Source organism: Benincasa hispida, chromosome 10 (assembly GCF_027475165.1).
Source record: "Benincasa hispida cultivar pf3 chromosome 10, pf3_genome.v1.1, whole genome shotgun sequence".
NCBI classification, from domain to species: domain Eukaryota; kingdom Viridiplantae; phylum Streptophyta; class Magnoliopsida; order Cucurbitales; family Cucurbitaceae; genus Benincasa; species Benincasa hispida.
In genome coordinates, this window is record NC_143487.1 from 6,153,483 (window position 1) to 6,169,249 (window position 15,767).

Here is a 15,767-nt window from a genome sequence, read left to right on the forward strand (position 1 = left end):
TATTTTAACTAGTCAATTTTTAAATGAGAATATTAAGGACTCAAAAGTTAACTATTTAACTTTCATAAAAAGAAGTATCATTATATTATTAAAGACAACTCCAATATAGTAATCTAATGATGAAATAAATAAAAATATAGTGGAAGGGAAAACAATTAACAAAAAGAAAAAAAGGCAAAGAAAAAAAAAATTGAAAGCAATAGTAAATTCACTGTACCTTGTTGGTAATGTTTTTAGTGATGGAATTGATTTGACTTGGCCAACCTATTCAATCTTTTCTTCCCTTTCTAAATCGTATTTTCAGTTGATAATATCTGAAAAATATTTAGTTGAATAATACGTAAAGCTAGAACTGAATTTGAGTATTCATTTATAATTTATTTATTGTTATATTAAATTTTAAATTGATTATTTATGAAAGATGTTGTAAATTAGGGTACTGTGTCCATACACACACATATATATCGTTAGATAATTTGAGAAATTTAGTCCAGGCCGATCTGTTTTATCCTTGGGACTTGTCTCACTAGAAATTGAAATAACATCAAAGAATAAAGATGGAGAAGGCGGCTGAATTTGAATGAATTAATTTTAAATTACGTTTCTTCATCTTCTTCATCTTCTAAAATCAATATTCCACACACTCTATTTCTCTGCATGCGTGCTCACAAGATGTATTGCATCGACTTTAACCAAAATTATTTGGGACGGATCAACTTTGTGGCCTCAATTGATTCTGAGGACCATTTTTACTTGACGTTCTCTGTTTTGTGTTATTGCAATGGACTGCTGTTAATTTATAGGAGTCCCCAATCGGAGATATTAGATCGGATGACGAATAAAAAGTAGCATTTGGGCATATTAAATCCGATGACGAATGAATATTTTAAACTTCTTGACGAAGTTTCATACGAGGATCATATACCTTTTTTACATCCACCTCATTTTTACGGATTTGGTTTTAGCCTTAAGACAAAACGATACAAACTGGCTAGAGTACACGAGCCTTCCTACGGGAAATTCACATTTGGTGGAAGCAATAATCAATGGAGATATGTAGAAGACATACCTTTTTATCTTGATATGAATGGCGTTTATTTTAATGGAGTTTTGTATTGGATTTGTATCAGAGGATTCTATGAGTCTGAGTATGTCCTATGTCGTTTCGATCTTGAAAATGAGAGCATTAAAGTAAGTTCTGTTCCGGTAGATGTAGGTGTTCTTTCTAAACGGGCCAACTTGGAGGCATTTAATGGTAGTATTTATGCAAGTTTTCTTTTCAATGACCATCCATGTTATAAGATTGAAGTGTGGAGGTTGCAAAATTGTGGAAGGGAAGATTCATGGGCAACAGAATTAGTTATTAAGGACCTATCAATAAATTGGGTGGTGCCATCTCATTATACCTGCTTTAAATTCGTCAAATGCTGCGAAGATGGAGATATCTTCTGCCTCATTAATCATAAATTTCTGATGTACTTTCTTTAAAAAAGTGAACTTAAGATTTTTCAAATATCAATTTCTGATAGCACATATTTAATGTTATGAAAACGTTTCGTTTTTCAATGCTATAAAAAAAAATATTCATTTTTTATTACATAATTTTAATGTTCAAATTATTACAAATGAAGTTATAAAATCATCCGTAATAATATAAATATTTAATATTGTATGCAAATGCATTTACATCAAAATAAATTTTCAATAGTATAAATATCGCTCGTAATAGGATGCTTCAAACAACACACCATTCCATGAAAATAATTATATTTTTTGTGAGGTCAACATGTTTTACAAATTACATTAAAATATATATAAAAAAAACAATGCAATCTCAACTTTCTGGTTTCTTCAAGACAAGTAAGTATTCTTTAGTCTCCACCTTTTTAAAATGATGCATTCATTAGTATTCACCTCTTTGCCCTACTTACTGCAAAAAGAATAATTTTTACCATCAAACTCAAAACTCATTGATCAAATGTGACAATATTTTTTTACAATAAAGTGTTGAACATGATGTGAAACTAAAATTGTAAAACATAAATATGAGGGGAAAAAATACTGCATACAACTAAAGAGACCATATACCAAAGTTCAAAAATAGAGAAATCACACTCTTTACCTTCGATTTAAGAAACCTATAATATCAAGGGTTTATAAAGTTATTTGACATAACAAGAAGATTAAAGAAAACACATTTAAAGATCTATTCTTGAAAACATAGATTAATACCTAAAGAAAAGTCAAAGCCTTTAGCACTAGATATTTGGTTAAACAAACAATTTATAAATCTAAATGTAAAATTAAGAATTTCCAACATTAAAAACAAAATGAATACAAAATTAAACTTACACAAATATGGTGAGTGATATGTGCATCTCCATTTAAGCCTAGCATTCCTCCTCGACTGAATGCAAGTCTTGCAAAAATCCAACATCTAAATGAGATATGAAGATCGGAAATGGGAGTTTGGGACATAGACTTTACTTTAACGTTGAAAACTAATATGAAAGACAAAATTGAGAAACCATGAGGTGAACTAGAAGTGTTATAGGCTATAAGTAATGAATTATGCACATTTCTACTCATAAATTAAGGTGTTATATAGATTGACTTTTTAAGTGTTTAAATAAGTATTTCGAAGTACAAAGAAAGTATTTTTAAGTGCTTGAAAAGTCAATCCAAATATGCTCTAAAGCATAGCCAGCTTCCAAATTCAATACTAAAAGTAATATATTTATTTTAATTTTAAGTAATAAAGGTGATTCTTAACAACTAAACTATCTTACAAATTGGAAGTTTTAAACTAAGAAGATTCCAAGCGTTTGTCCAAATCCTAAATATTTAAGCCTATTCCACCAACTCTGCAAAGCACAACAATGTAAAACACATTAACTGCTTTCTCTTTTACACTTGCATGCCATTATATACCAAATACAAATATCAGAAGGGAAAAAATGGAAAAAAGAGAACCCCATAGCTAAAAAACCAGTTATTCAAAAACTTCCACTATGAGTTTTATTTATAATTATTCTTTTTCCAATATTGAGATGAAAATAACTATACAAACAGAATTAAGAATCATGGAGAAACATGCATTTGTGCACTTTATCATTTCTCCTATATGAATTTTCAAGAACAATGTAGATATAGTGATGAAATGCAAAACAACCATAAATACAAATCTAAAGCCTATTAATACTAAATATTTCCTTTCTATTATCTAAATATCAATTGACATTCCCACCAAAATTTGTGATGCGAAGGAAAAGATGAAGTAAATTATAGAAATTTATTGATTTTACTTTCTTTTCATCACAAAAAATTAATATAGAGCAACATTATAACAAATAACAAATAAGAAAGAGGCTTCTTTTTACTTACCTAGCCGTGGTACTCTTTATTTTACTTAATAGCTGCAACCTCTTTTTCTCACAATCCAAACATTCTAAAACTTGCCCAAATGTTCCTGAAGAAAACAAAAATAAAAATAGGTTATCGAACTTTGTGAAATAGACAAAAGAAGGAAAATGATCATTATAGTAATAGTGAAATGAAGACAAAATATAGTTAAATACTTTTGAGAGAAACATGATTCTGTTTAACTGTAGAAGAAAAATCATGAGAGATTTCTTCAAATCAACTCTTTCTAGAACACAGTAACATAAATGACAAATCAAGTCTTTCTCTTGTGTAGCTTCACTCAATCATTTCATTATTGCTCAAATGAGTTAGCTTCTAAAGTGAGTTTCTAAAGAGTTTCTGAAATTTTTTTGTTATTGAAAAAATTCATTCCTTTCAAGCCACACAAGAGGAAGAATAACTAGATAAATTGAAACCATAGAACTTTATTCTCATTTCTGAAAGGGTGGCCAAAAAATGGCCATTTACTACATTCTTCAAAACATTAAGCTAAAATTACAAACTTTGATGTGATTTCACACTTTCATCCAGAAAAAACTAAAACTATAATAGAGAATGATAATCAATAAATGTAGATTGTGAATAGAAGAAAATATTAGTGAGAGAAGTCTTATACCACTTTTTCCCCTCTCACTTAATGAATAATATGACATACAAAAGTAAACTCCTAAACAGGTTCATCAATTGGTACCAATAACCAAAGAGAGCAATAGAAAAGCTAGACCATGCTGAGGTGTATAGAGTGAGTCATCTCTCCTCTAAAATTTAATGGCAGAGCATGAAACAACATAGCAGCAAGCCTAAACTGAGATTGATTACGGTTTAGTTTACCATCGACTACAAGCGATAGTAAATCTGAAACAAACACAAGAACTGCATATAAACAAATATACTCTGCATTAAAAAAGTTAAAAAACATGAAAGAATATGAAATGCAGCTGTAAAAGGAAAAAAAAATAGAATCTCAATTTATGTATTCTAAAAGTGGTATTTTCAAACAATCGGAAAAGTGGTATCAAGTACTCTAAAATTGGAGACAAATTTTGAGATCAAAATAAAATGCATCAATATTAATCGAACATAAATTGGGTTCTGGGAAAAGTAACAAGCACCATTTCCCATTCAATATGCTTTAATTTACACATATCAAAAAGATAACGAGCCCATTCAATATCAAACAAAATCCAAAGTTGTATGATGCATCATTCTAGCATATCTAGAAAAATTTACAAACTCATACAACAAGAAGTTAAATTCTAGAATATCAATGCTGGGGACTCTTTCAATACACTTCATCTGCTTGTACCAGCCGACTTTCTTAGCTAAGGCATAAGCATTAGTTTCATCTGGAAGTAGGCATGGATCATCTCTATGAAATTATATAGTCAATCTTATGTTCATTAAAGAGTTTGTTTATGAATTGCTCAGTAATTGCATATGGGGCGTTGGCAATGACTTCATCCAACCACTTCAAGCTACTAAAGAGCCAACCTTAAAGAAGCTTTCAGTTTGAAGAAACTGAGCAAATTATTGTGGACAAATTTAGTTTTGTAGACATTCTAAATTTTGTAACTTGGGTGTAGGTCACACAAGAAAAGAGGGTTTAAGTCGTCATAATCCAGTAAGAACAAAAAAAAAAAAAAAAAAAAAAAAAAAAAAAAAAAAAGCAACTGACACTTATTCGATCTTGAAGAAAAGTTTAATTTACGGTTTTCAGGAATGCAAACTCACTATTACTTTGAAATGGAACAGTAGGGAGAGAAAAAGGAATAAAAAAAATCCTAGAAGGCAATACTTGCGAAACTAAAGCCCTTCAAGAGAGTTTCAATCTATATTTTGTTGTAGTGTCAGCATAATTACCTCGAAGCACTAGAAGCTATCTAAAATAAGTTTTTTTCCTTAATTGGATGAAACTAAATTGCATAGGAAAATACAAATACATAGCTCGAAATACATACAATCTAAATGCCCATCTCAATTTCCCAAGTTTACTATGGAAAAAGAGAGAACCATCACGATTACTTAAGAAAGAAAATATATAATTGATGTATGGCGAACCCACTTACTTAAAAAATAAATAAGTTGAGAATGAAGAAAAGTGTGACAAATACCTTTCTTGGAAAGTTCTCAAAAGTTATTTTTAACTTAATGTTATTTTGGTAATAAATATACTATCAACAAGTGGAGTAAAAACACATGGTTAGGTGTATGGAAAATCGTAAGTATTATTGTGTATAAAAAAGTTAGAGAGTCGCCCCACAGAGAACCCTAGCTTCCTCTCGGTCGATGCCGCATAGAGGTAACGTTTCTCTGAAATCGGTTGCCGGGCAGAGGGAACCCTAGCTGCCTCTCGTCGCTGCGCATCTACGTGCGTCCTTCGACCACAACGAGACTTGGATGTTGTCTCCAGTCTACCGCACGATCTCTTGAGGTTCCTTGTCTGCCAATGGTCGTGCGATCTCGTGCTGTTGTCTCCGTTGGGTGTTGGGTGGTAAGTAAGTTCAGTCGCTGTGATTATGTCGGGTGGGTGTTGGGTGATTTCATTCACCATTCGGTCTTTAGGTTGTCATTGGCATGAAATTAAATCGGTTGGGTGTTGGGTAGTTCTAATCAGGTTTGGATTTGGGAGGATGGTGCGTAAACGGTCGCCTTTAAGACTGAAGGAGAAGAATGGAGCTCGCATGGCATGAAAACCCTTTCGTCTTCTTAAACCGGAGGTTGAATCGAGATTGGTGGCTTGTTCGGAGGTGAAGGAGTTTGGGGTGACTGATGGTCGTTCTGAGGAGGGTGAAGAGTCTGGTGCGGGGAGTGTTGCCGGAGTTGGGCTAGGAAGTTTGTCGATTGGTGTTCCGACGGAGCTCGAAGGGATGAAGTCGTCTCTGTCCTCTAACCTAGAACCAGAATCAATCCAAATTGGGGAGATCCAGGATTTGGCTGATCTGGGTGGGCTGGGTATTGGGTCAGGTGGTGGGCAGGGGAGTCTGGGCTCTAGTGAAGTTGGGGCACAGGTTGTGAGAGATGTGTCTGGGTTGGGCTTTGAGGGAGTTAGGGAAAGTGTGGCTAAGATGTTGGGTGGTATGCGAGATGGGGGTGGGCCTGATGAGAGTGGGCTAAGTGGGCTGCGAGATGGGAGTGGGCTGGAAAAGGAGGAACAGGTGAGAATGATAGATGGCTTGGGTGTTATGGTAGGTGGGTTGAGAGGTGTTGGGTCGGAGACGAGGGTCACGGGGGGGCTGAAACTGGACCATGAGAGGTAAATAGGATTGGGTTTGTGGGGAGTGTTGAGCGTCCGATTTCTACGGATGAAAGGGGGGAGCCGGTTCAAACCAACGTCGGTTCAACTGTGGGGTGTGGTTCAAAGACGAACTAGTTAGGTTCAATAGGGGAGCGGTTTGGTTCTGTAGGATCCCGTTCCGGTTTAAAAGGGGAAAACTCATGGGCGGCCCTTTTTGGGTCCAATTTGAGGGGAAATTTAGAGTTTGCCCCCCTATTGATTGAAAATGATAAAGTGATTGTTGAGCCTTGTGAGGAGGTTCTTGATTCGGGTGTTTGTTTATGGGAGAAATATTTTGTGGGTCAATTTGTAGATGCAAAACTCTCGTATTCTGTTATTTGTCACCTTATTCAGAGAATCTGAGAACACGTAGAGATGCCAACTATTACCTTGCTGGAGAACGGATTAATTATCTTTAAATTTTAAAAGGCAGAGTCACGGGACTGGGTGCTAGAGAATGGTTCGTGGCACTTGGGTGGCAAGCTCATCTTATTACAACAGTGGTCACCAGGTATTGTTCCTAAAACCTTTTTTTTATTCTGTCCCTATTTGGATTAAATTGGAGCGTGTTCCCTTGGAGTTGTGGACAGATAGGGTTTTAACAGTGTTGGCTAGTGTCGTGGGTAAGCCTATTTCGTTTGATGTTACAACTAAAGAGCGACGTCGGTTATCGTAAGCGAGAGTTTGTGTTCAGGTGGATGGTGATTCATTATTGCCCCCTTCAGTCACTGTTGGAATGCGAGGTCAGGAGTTTATCATTCCAGTAGTGTATAAGTGGAAGCCTTGTAAATGTGCTTGTTGTGGCTCTTTTGGGCATACTGGGGCTATGTGTGAGAAACAAGGTGTGGCAAAGGATCAGGATTTTAGTATTGTGGCGGTTAATAAGGGGTGTTTAGGGGAGAAGTGCAGCCTTAAGAATGTAAGGAAGGGTTAGGAGTTGAGTATTGGTGGGAGGGGAGTTAGCCCAGTGGTTGGGAATATGAGTGTAGGGTGTAATGACGAGTTTACTATGGTTAGTCGTCGCCGACGTGATAGAGGAGGTGTAGGACTTAGGGGTGGCAGTGGGTTATCAGGATTGATGCCCTTGAGCAGTAGAGTAGTTTAGGGGTTGTTAAGCATATTGATGATCGTAATCAGTTTGACGTACTGAGTGATGAGAGAGGTAAATCATTGGCATTGGCATTAGTGCAGTCTGATCCTGATCCATTGTCTATTTTGGATGGGAGGGTTGGAAGTTCAAGCAAAAGCCTAGTGGGAAGTGGTAGGTGTGACTTCTTGCAAGTTTCATGATCTGGTGTTCCTGGAATGTTAGGGGGTTGAATGACCCAGTCAAGTGTAGGGTGGTGGCGGATTTTCTGTCCTCCTCCTCTGTTACTTTCTGCTGTTTGCTTGAGATGAGGGTTCACCACAAAAACTTTAGTATAGTGGTGGGTAGGTTTGGTGATGCCTAGAGTTGTGTGAATAGCTACGGTGTGAGGGGAGTTGGGAGGATCTGGGTGATGTGGTGGAAGAGTGTCTATGATTTTATTCTGGATGTCAGTGGGGATCAACTCATTTCTAGAACTTTGGTGGATATTGTATCTAGTGCTAAGGTACATATTGGTGTTGTGTATGCCTCTAATCACGTGAGTGATAGGTGGAACTTGTGGACCCAGTTGATTGATGTATGTGCCTCGTGGCAGCTTCCTAGAGTTATTATGGGTGATTTTAATGCTATTCTTAATAGTTTGGAGGATCTTGGTGGTTGCCCTAGCTTAAGAAAGATGGGGGAGTTTGATCGGGCGTTGTTGGAGGCAAATCTGGTTGAGATGGGTGTGATAAGTAACTGGTTTACCTGGACTAGTAAAGTTAAGGGGAATGGTATCTTGCATCGGCTGAATCGCTATTTGACTAATAAGGCTTGGAAGATGGCTTTTCCGTATATGGAGGTTACGGTTGGGCAGTGGGGGATTACTGATCATAGCCCTCTTCTGTGTCTACAGGGGAGACAAGTAGTAGGCCGCCTCTTACTTTCCGCTATTTTACTCATTGGGCGGAGGTAGGTGGTTTTATTGATACTATCAAGTCAGTGTGGAGAAGGTATGAGGATGTGTCCCCTATGTTTAGCTTTGTGCGAAATTTGAAGGTAGTGAAGCGAGTTTTACGTACCTCGTTTGTTAGGTGTATCTCTATGTTATCTGATGAGTTACATTTTGCTAAGCAGGTTATGGAGGCTACTCAGGCCGAGTTGGAGAGGGATCCTTTTTCAGAGTTGTGTGCGGAGGTAGCTCAGGCCACTGAGGTGTTCTGGTTAGTGGCTAGATTGTAGAAGGCGTCTCTCCGTCAGAAGGCTAGGTTGAGGTGGCTGGAGTTAAGTGATATGAATACGGTGTTTTTCCATCGTTGTGTTCGCTCTCGCCGTAGTTGCAGTGGTTTATTCTCAGTTGTGGATGCTGGGGGGACTCGCCAGATGGTGCATGACAGAAGGTCGGGGGTGGCAATGGACTTTTATAGTAGTTTGGGGTCTCTGTTTGGATTGGGGATATTGTGCATGGTCCGCAGAGGGGGTGGAGGCGCTTGGTCACCCAATGAGTCGGGATAAGATTCAGAAGGCTTTATTCTTGTTGAAGTCTGGGAAGGCTCCTGGGCTTGATGGGTTTTCGGTGGATATTTACAGAGCTGCTTGGAGTATGGTTGGGATGATTTTTGTGATGCAATTCTGAATTTTTTTTAGTCTGTTATCTACCGGGTGGAGTTAACTATACTACTATTACTCTTATTCCAAAGAGGCGGGGAGCTAAACGTATGGAGGACTTTCGTCCTATATCTTATTGCAATGTTGTGTATAAATGTATCTCGAAGGTCCTAGCTGAAAGATTGCGGTTGTGGTTGCCTTCGGATGATGGGAAATTAGATGTCAATTACTCGACAACTAAAATTCCGTGGACGCAATATGCGATGCATGTTCTTAAGGTATGCGTTGATTATCATGCGTCGATGGTCATGCGTTGGAATGACTATGCACACAAATGTATGTGATGACCATGCGTCCTGTCACGAGTTTTCTTACACTCATGCCAAGTATAATGCGAATACAAGTTTCTCAGGTGATCCGAGGTCAAACTCAGGGACTTGTAGCTAGACGTATGCGGTGATGTGCATGCGGCAGTTGAATAAAAGAATGGATGGGAGGTTTCTATGCTAACATTATTCCTACTCCTAAGTAACAGACAACGCAATGAGAGTATGAATGAGAGGTAGAGACACGACAACTCTTGACTTGAAACAAATGAATGGGAAAATAGATAAAATGTGGAGATGTCTTCATTGCAACCCTCAAGAGTGACCGCAAGGACAACCTTAGTCAACGCAAGCCATGTGATCATGCTACACACACTAAAAGCCTAAATCTAGGACGTATGCGATGTATCTGCGATAATGCCGAGAAGCCTATGCCTGCCTAAACCTCCATAACCAACTCACGTGCTCTTGCCGCATGAGCATGATGGCCGCATACCACCGTATCCTGCTTACTGGACGCATGTAATATCCTCTCCGTAGGGTGCATAGGCTGTGTGATAGCAAACGGAGCTTATCTCTAAGTTCCTCATTCTTGCTTATGTGATCCAATCCGCTCTCTCGAGTCTTAGATTTGGATTTTAGTCTACTCTCTCAAGTATGTCTAAATGATGAATGAAGCACTCATAAGACAAGGTAACCGCATAAATTTTGCTGACATAAGATTATTTCTATCTCTAATGAACAATAACTTACATTGCTTAATGCGACCAACCACTTACACTCCCAGGCAGTTAGTTGTTGTTAACTTTACTCATAGACAAGCGTTGTGTTAGCTTCACACTAAGCAAATAAGGTTTACTCACACACTCACCCAAGCACACCTCTCGGTGGTTTGCTACATGCTTCATATCCCTAATCCATATGACTAAGTATGCGATACTCAAGCAATCTCACTAAGTGATGCAATGAAGGTAAAGAAGCTAAGTAAAGAAGATGGAGATGGAATCGAAGGAAACATAGAAATGCATTGAATACATAATGTAGTAATTCCTTAATTACAAAATGTCATACAATACAATATAAGAAAAGAAGAGAAAATAAAATGACTGGCTGGAAGCAATGACTTGCTTCTAGCGGATGTGCGTCAAGGCTGCCGGTGGTGCCATGGATGGGCGGTGGAGCTGACTCTCTCGAGATCTAACTCCGGTCGTCATTCGTAATGGATGAAGGAGATGAAGAACTCTCAAGCTTTCTTCTCATGCATTTTTCTGGATCACAAGGATCCGCCCTAAGGCGAAAACCTTGGATAAGTTGAAATTCTGCTCATTAGATTCTTTATATAGAGCTTGGATCGCCGACAGCATTAATGGACTGTACTGATTCTGACATTCGCAGCGCGTTTAGTCATTTCTGAATCTCTGCTGCTAATGGCGTGGTAGGTGAAATTTCAATATCATCTTTTGATTTTCCCGAGGTAGTTGCGTTGATATGTTCATTCCACCAACCTTGCGTTGATCTCTTTATCATTCGTTATCGTGTAGCCACCATCATGCAATGACCGCATTTGCTTAATACTGCAACTTTTACACGATGACCGCAATCGCTTAACGAGCGCAACTCCCACGCGATGGACGCATGCGGCTGATTACCGCAACACTCATGCGTTGATCGAACTCATTCGCCTTTGTGATGGAGAGTTTCTCCGCATGCGGTCGTCCGGTTTCACGTTGCGTCCACTTCCTGTGTTAGCTACAAAAATAGACAATTGAATGCATAATAACGCATAACAATGGGTTAGTTGAGATTCTTAATGCTGAACGCCGCAAGCTCATTTTCTCATGAATTCCTATCATAATTGCCGCATATTCCGCTTATCAGTCTTCATAATTCTAAGTAAAAGACCTAAGATGATCTCTTGGTCTTATCTAATGTGTTTACGGACATTTTTCCTCTTTTTGTTCTTGTCGTTGCTCTTTGTTTTGCTATTGGCCCCAAGTTGTGGGGTTTTGTTTCCTTTTCTTTGTTTTTCTCCTAAGTGGATGGTGTTGTTTGCTTTTGTTTTGACTTTATTTCGGTAGAGTTCTGTTTTGCTTGTGCTTTGTTGCTTTGATGCCTTGATCCCCGACTGTGGGATCCATCTTGTTGTTGTATAATAATATCACTTATTTAAAAAAAAAACACATGATTACTAATTCATGTCAAACATTAAAAAAAAAAAACAAAACAAAACAGAAATAAAAGAAAAGAAATGACATGGATCCCACCATCTCAACAAATTGAAGATAACAACTCCACTTTTCCAAAAATTATTCTAACCTTCGAAAATAGATACATGTTCATTTGGACTGAGAGCAAATTATTCACGCTAATAAATCTCAAAACTCACCTTAAAGCTTTGCAATCTTAGTTAGAGTGTAGTTTGAAGAGATTAATACCATACAACAATGGAAACTTAAAATATACGAAACCAAATTAACCATAAATTATTCATTTCTAAATGCTTGTAAGCTAATTTGAACAAATCCAATATCCACTCATGTTTGAATTATTATGATTAATATTTTGTTAAACTACCTAAAGCCAAACTTGACTTAGTCTTTTACAAAAACTAAAATTCAAAAGTGTTTAAAGCATAAATATTTCAATCGTTAATCAACAACCAACTCCAAATTAAAAGCCAACTCACTCTAGATCAGGAATCAACTCAAGCTTGCTTCAATTAAGACATAATACAAGCCAAAAGAGAGTAACCTTGAAGAAATCAAGATTCACTGCTAAAATTTAAAAGACAACAAAAAAAGAGAATGTTAGTTACTAAGCAGTCAATGTTGCCAACTGCATAAGAGCATATATTAAATTTAGACTAGAAAATGACCTAATATGATCATGGCTGAGAGAAGGGACAAAAAAAACTGACGAACCTTAGACATAGTTGGATATCTCCAGACTATTATTTGGTTTTGGGAGAACCCATGAGTACTGACAAGTTTATTAACATTCTTAGACCATGCCAAGTTGCACACCTATCACATAAAACGAAGATACAGTTTATGTAAACTTTGACATTAAACTATGGCCACTGGAAAACCATTCCCCAGACAACAAATATTCCAAGTAGGTTCTTTAATGATACCTCTAAATTTGAGGAACAAAAAGGTCTAAGGAGATTGAGACAAGTCTTGATAGTAGACACGAACTACTACCTCAAAAGGTATTATTTTGATGAAACCAGACGACATATATGCAAGGTTGGGAATTGTTCGGATCGAGAATCAATGTTGTTAATTCAACTCCAAACTGAAGCAAAAGAAAATTTGTAAATATCGAACTACTCCTATTACTACAAAGACGTAGTAACAGTGGTAAGTCTGAGTCGATCCGCAGAGAAGTGCGATTGGTTTCGTTGAGTTAGTTTTCTAACTAGAGCGATAAATGGGGGGTTTTGTGTGGACAAGAGATAAATGTATGAAATTAAAATAAAAGGGTAAATGTAATCTAGGATAGGAGTCTATCTAATTTCTAGAGCAAGGGAGAGTTCCTATGCAATTTCTTTCATTAGGTACCAATTAATTACACTGAATCTATCAATCCCTCAGCGTATTAGAAAATCTAATAGCCCAATTAGCCAAATTCAATATTAAATCAAATTAGCCCTAATTCAATTTATAACTCTTCCTTCTTAGCGACATACAAGTTAAAACTGAAAAGTAATAAGAAAGGGTCCAATTGTTGAGACATACAACAAGCCAGAATGTCATATCTTATAGTATGATTTATTTGGAAAGATTATACTAGGGCATACATGAGTTTGGCCAAAAAAGTCTAGACCCTAAACATGCGATCTTAATACGTGCAACTAAGTCAATCAATGATGCATAGGCTAGAATGATTTTGCAAACAAGAATTTCAACAAATTAATTTGTCAGAAGAATTTATCAAAATTCTATTAATATTAAAACAAATTCATCCAAAGAATTCACAAGAGTACAGTTAAATTAATTAGAAAACATTCAAGAAATTAACATAAGGCTCTTGCTCAAATAAATTAGATAGAGATTACCTCTCAATTCATAGACAAATCAAGAATGAACCTCCAATCCATCGATTACAACCCAAAACATAATAAAAACTAACCTAAAGATACTGAAAATTGAGGGAAAAGGAAGAAGAATGAAGATTAACTTCGGCCTCCATCGATTTGGCCTCCAAAAATCGGCATATTTTGACCTAAAGACGAAGGGGAGTATTTATAGGAATGGTCGCAGCGTCGTAATGCTAGCGTTGCAACCCTATGACAATGGCAATTTCGTAATTTTTATTGTTTTGAAGCCTGGATGCTAAAATCACCTTCAAATTGCTTTAAATCAGTCCCATTTGACTCCGATTTCTTGGTTCTACCTCATCGGTGCATGATACCTACAAAATAAGGAAAATAAACACATAAAATCTGATAACAAGCACGAATTAAGCTAGGAATAATAGCTCTTTTTTAGAGCTAACAAACACCCCCAGCTTAATTCTTGCTCGTCCCAAGGTAGAAACACACAATCACAAATAAAATATAAGATAATCAAAGACATGCTAGCTTAATTCACAAAGTTTTTACTTCAGTTTCAACAGTCAGTTAAAATGAAATTTGTAATCAAGAATGGAATTCAATTATGATCAATCAATGAAGCACAAATTTAAGAATGATTCTCAATCTATTCATGCATAATTGAGCCTAGAGTTTTGCTAGTTAAGCTTGCACAGCCTGGAAGAGTTTTATAAGGTCCTCATCCCGTTTTCCTTTTACACTGGCTCGATTATCAACCTCGGACATACTAACTTGCATAATCAAGGCAACACTAAGAGAAGGGTTCCTAAACACACACACAAAACATAAAGGGTATTTATTTTACTTAGAGGGCTAGCTTTCACACCCCACCGCCAGGAACCTACCACTCTTTTCTCGTGGGTCCTAACTAGACATGGCAGAGGTAGCTCTTTTCACCTCTATCCATGCACACACACACACATTATTCTTTTGTAGGCACATCGATTATGCCTTATTTTTTTTCTTTTTCTATTTTTTTTTTCAGAATTGCAACTAATTTTCTTTTCTTTATTTTTTTCTCTCTTTTTTTATTCACAGTAGGTCATATTTTACCCACTTTGTCTAGTTTTGCTCTATCACAAGTGTGGTTACTCTTAAGTCAAAGGTGGACCTTTCGGGGTGACAACAGAAATACAAACCAGATAACTCAATTCTAAGCATGCAAGAGTTTAATTTCGCAAAATAATGACTTAAAGATGCATGATAGATGAGAAAATTTTTTAATTTGGGCTAAAAAAAATCATTATCATGCTGTCCTAACATTCCTTCATGCAAATTTTATTACAGGAAGAATGCGTCATAAACTATCATAATAACAACAGAGTAAACAACAAGCAAGGCAATCAAAGCACACAACATACTACCAAACAGGTACCCCACCCCCAACTTAAAAATATACATTGTCTTCAATGTATATTTCATGCTAAGGACAAAAAGAAAAAAAAGGGGAAAAAAAAAGAACAGAAAAACTCCCCTGGATTTTTGGGCATAGGCATGATCATCTGAAAGCGCTTCTAAAAAAAGATGCTCCTCTCCTTTAGGTCGTCCCTACAAAACAAAGACAAAAAGAAACCTAATCTAGAAAACAAATTAAAAAATTTCACCTGGCCCCCTCCATGAAGGGAAAATTTTTAACGTTGATTGCTTGACGTGACCTGTCCCCTATCAAGGTACAAAGAAATTCTCGTATTTCTATGGTCTCTTCTTGGATGAGTCGATATAGCCCGGTAAGACTATAAGGCTCCTCATTTTTTGAAGAGAACCAGACCGGTCGAATTTAGTATTTTTCATATTTATAAAAGGAAATAAAATAAAAGACTATGGGACTAACTCTGCAGAAAACAAAGACTCCGACTCAACTGACTCTTAAGAATAAGAAGAACAAAACTAAAAAATATACGATATACTAGACGACGGCACTGGGCGAGGTTTTTCAACCTCTAACTCCATTATCGAGTAATCGAGGAGTTTAGG